Consider the following 4,879-nt stretch of genomic DNA (forward strand, 5'->3'; position numbering starts at 1 on the left):
AGAGAGAGAGAGAGAGAGAGAGAGAGAGAGAGAGAGAGAGAGACAGACACAGACACAGACACAGACACAGACACAGACACAGACACAGAAAGAGACAGAGAGAGATATCAAGACATGGAGTCCAAGGAATACAAAGTGTGCATTTTATCACTAAGGTGAATCCCCAGCTCCAGATTTTACTAGTAATTTAATTTGTAGATGGTTTCTATTCATATGTTGTTGAGAAAATGGGCAGAAAATTTTCAAGCCAGAGAGATAAGCTGGACTGAATTTAAAGACAAAGAACAATCAGTCTTTGTTCAAAGTTATTTTTATTTCCCTGCAATTAGAAATCATTTATCCATTTCTTTGAATTGATTTTCAAAACTATTGCTATTATTTATTTCTAAGATAGGTTATTATTAAGTTCTCTCTGTGTAGCTTAGGCTGGCTGGCCTCCAAGTCTGGTCTTGAGGTCTGGGATGATGGCCGGACCACCATGCTTGGTTCCCTAGACCTCTGTATATGGGTATTTTATTAAATGCAGAACTCAAGGGAGGTAGTTTATGCACAGTACTAACTATTCTTGCACTTTGGAGCATTTTACAAACTTCAAATCTGATGTCAGTAAAAGAGATGACTTTGTCTATTAATTCTTTAGTGGTAAGGTCACTAGTGTACAAGTGATATTATTGATATTTCAATATTTGAAGAGGAAACTAAAAAAAAACTTGAATCATCTTACTGCTAAATAACTTCAGTAAATAGTACATAATCTAAAAATGCTGTTCTGTCTTTATTCATAGTTGAGCTTTTGGCACATAATGCAATGCTTCATTCAAACAGGTCTTTACTTTGTATTCCTCGAATAATTAATTAACTTGAAATATCAAGGAAACCAATCAACTTTGTGGGGACTTAAGATTTATCACGTTTGTCTGGACATCAAATTTCAAAAGAACTATCCATATTCAGAAAGGAACAAAATTTAATTTTGTCAGGATAGCACTAATCTCTATGATCCCATTATTTTATTTAAATCTCCAAGAGTCAAAAATACATTAATTTTTAATTCTGTTCCACATTCATCTCATTGTATATGAGATGAAAAAATACCTTGATTTAAATTCTTTTGTCCCTAACTACTGCTTCTATTGACTTTGGTTAGTCTTTACAGCATCAAAATTAAATTAAAATTTCAAGATAGAGAATAAGTTATTCATTTCAAAACAAAACATAGTCTCATACAGTCTATATATTCTCTCATTATTCTACAATATCATCGTCTCTGAAAATTAATTATTTTCTAGAAAATCCACAGTCTAATTTTAATGCATAACAGTAGTTTGGGTATTCTCACACATAAACATTACAGTACCTTTCTCCTGCACTTCTGTCATGCCACAAATACTGTTGATTCTAAGTGTGGTGCCAGCCAGCTTCTCAGTTTTTATATGCAAAACCTTTTTCCTTCTACATTTGACTCCCCCAAACCAAAGAAGTGATAAATCTTGTTTTCTTTAAGATAATTTCATTTGTTCGTCACATTTTATATTTGTTCTTTCAGAACCTGTATTCACTAATGCATTCCTCACTCCTCTCCTCTCCTCTTCTTCCTTCCCCTCTTCCTCCTCTTCTTCCTCCCTCCCTCCCTCCCTCTCTCCCTCCCGTCTTTCTACCTTTCATTTCCAAAAACTTCACTTGGAATATTGTCATAGCCAGTTTACTTACTTTATAATTGTCATTTCCCTCTTGCGATTTCTCCTCATGTGCAGTCTTACAGGTAGTTGGGAATCTCTGCATATGCCTTACGGGAGAGAACAAACACTGCACCTGTCAAGTCTGTTTTCTATGGCCTTAGTCGTCCTCAGTGATGATGTTTTGTCAGCTATTTGCCTTCTTTTGGAAGCTCCTTCATACTGTCCTGGCTTGAATAGTCTTTAAAAGAGAGATTGGAGGTCTCATGGTAGTTTGTATTCAGATTTCAGGGGATCCAAACTTTAATGAAGAAGGTTGGCTCACACATGAGTAGAAGTTCTATTCCACTCCTAAAGTTGTGTTTGAGCAAGCCCAAACAGTCTTGTGGCTTACAATTCTGCATTTGCTTTATGAACCCAGTTATCTTAGATGTTGTCTCCTTTATAGCTGTTATGGTGTCTGTTATGGTTATAGACATGAGAATTGTGAGAATATTTTTATAAGGTAATTCATAAGTGAAAACTACATGGAGAACCTGGCATGGTGATGCATGACTTTAATCCCAGCACCTCGCAGACAGAAACCGGTAGACCTCTGTGAGTTTGAGGTCAGCTTGATTTACATAGTGAGTTCCTCAACAGCCAGAGCTACACAGAGAAACCCTGTCTCAAAACAAGAAGGCCACATTTGCATGGAAAGTCTTGTAGCCTTCATATCTGAAATAAATGTGCAAATTTGATGATGCCCAGCAACAGTAAGATACAATCCAAAATTTCCATTCTGAGTCAGTGGTTTCTCTAGAGATGAAGGAAATTGACTTGATACTCCCTATATAATTCCCTTCTTCTGAAGCCATGTATCTGCTACTACTGTTCTAATAATGGAACAGAGCAGCAGCTACTTATCAAGGCGTTCTGTGACAGTAAACCATGACAAAACCAGGCAAATACAATAAAAGGAAAGAAAATTATACAGCCATTTGTTTTCTCACTGTTGATGTGAAATTTCTCAAGAAAATACTACCAGACTGACAGCAATAACAGATAAAATTGTGCTTCATGTCTATAAAGGATTTATCCAGGAACAAAATTGTTTCAACACACGGAATTCAATACTGAAATATGACTTATGAACAAGATGAATGGCAAAACCACAGAATTGTCCTAATAAATGCAGAGAGGCATTTTAGAAAAATCTGATACTTAGAAAAGGAAAACACAGAACTATTGATACTTATAGATGGTGTGGCTTTGCATATTCGAAATCATAAGCAATCTACAATTGTACTACCACTAATGAGCAAATCCAGCAGCTATGTAGAATACAAGATTATCTCCGAATCAGTTAAATCTGTATGCTAACACTGGACAAACCTAAAGTGAAGGCAAAATCCCTCGGAGTCAAAGGAAGCAAGATGCTTAGGAAGGAAGCAGATGGGTAAATAGTGGAACTTCATACAGACCACTAGACAACATTGAAGTAAATTATATAATACCCATATAAGGCAGAAGTGTGTGTGTACTGGAGGACTTTGTGTTGTAAAGACTACTCTCTAACTAGTCTACGACTTAATGGAATCCTTACCAAACTGCCACCTTGCTTTTCTCTTAGAAGTTACCAAGACATCTCTAAATTTTTCGTGTGAAAATGGAAGAACTCCTGAATGGCCAAAGCAATATTGAAAAAAGAAGAAATTTGAAGAAATAAAATTTCCTGATTTTAATGGATACCCTGAATTTGAAACCAAATATTTGAATGCTTTGTGCACTAAATACATTAAAAACAAATTTCTACTTAAATAGACACAAGATATATTTGTTAGTTATTGTCTTAGATTGCATCAAAATGTATAATGCCAAAGTACTTTCATTATCTTAGGCTTTCAAGGTTAGTCAAGTCTACACCTTAGCTTATTTACGCCAACATATAAACCATTTGGTTTGTATCTATTTCAACCAGGTGGTCAGCTGTATCTGTGCATTAGAGTGTTCCAAAAGGTAAATCACTCTGTAATAGTTTATAGTAAATTCCATAAATGCTTGATATTAATTATGTATCTTTGATATTTTATCACTGTGGGGAAAGAGTACTTTTAAAATGCTTTCTTGTTTTATTTAACTGATTGTCCAAATCTTACATTTATGTGAAGACTAGCTGTCTTCCAGTTTTTTTCACGACTTCTCTCATGTATACTATTGGATAATTACATTGATTATGCAATTTCAAGCAATAAGAACTTTGATAAAGAAAAAACACTTGCATGCACTTTTAAAATGTCAATTTGGAAATGTTAAAGAAGTGTTTGACTTGAAAGTAGAACTGTATGAATTTATCAAAGTGGACACAGGGTGGCGCTGCAGGCTAAGATTGTGATTAAAAGTGCTAAAATACTGGAAACAGATTGTTGTAATACAGAACAAAAGACGCAGGCAAGAGCTTGGCAGACATTACGGGGCTATGAAAGGATTTGACCAAGGATATTCTGGATTAATGTAAGATTAAGAATGTGAAGATTCTTCCAAAGAAGAAATCAGAGATCAGCATTTCAAAGCTTTGGAAATTCTAAAGGATTGGTTGCAAGCACTCACTTCCCCCTCATGGAGAAGCTAGAGAACGTTCACCCAAACAGGCAAGTAATTGCTTTTATTTTTATGATGGTTTTGGTTCAGGTTTGTAGTGAGCCAACAACTCGGTACTCTATCTTAGAGGAATCAGAGAGTGGCTCCTTTGTAGCCCACCTGGCCAAGGATCTGGGCCTGGGAGCTGGGGAGCTGGCTGCAAGGTCTGCAAGGGTGGTGTCTGATGATTACAAGCAGAGATTGCTGCTGGATCCTGAGACTGGAGATTTGCTTCTGAGGGAGAAAGTAGACCGGGAAGAGCTGTGTGGCTCTGCGGATCCCTGTGTGCTGACTTTCCAGGTGTCTCTTGAAAAGCCAGTGCAATATTTTCAAGGAGAGTTATTGATCCAGGACATAAATGATCATGCTCCAGAGTTCTCAGAAGGGGAAATGCTATTGAATATACCAGAAAACAGCCAGCCTGGCACAGGATTTTCATTGAATTTAGCCCAGGATTTGGATGTGGGCAGTAATGGGCTTCAACAATACACAGTCAGCCCCAACTTCCATTTTCATGTCCTCACTCAAAATAACAGCGAAGGCAAGAAATACCCAGAGTTGGTGCAGGACAGAGCCCTGGACAG

This window comes from Grammomys surdaster, unplaced genomic scaffold (assembly GCF_004785775.1).
Source record: "Grammomys surdaster isolate TR1022 unplaced genomic scaffold, NIH_TR_1.0 158478, whole genome shotgun sequence".
Classification (NCBI taxonomy): domain Eukaryota; kingdom Metazoa; phylum Chordata; class Mammalia; order Rodentia; family Muridae; genus Grammomys; species Grammomys surdaster.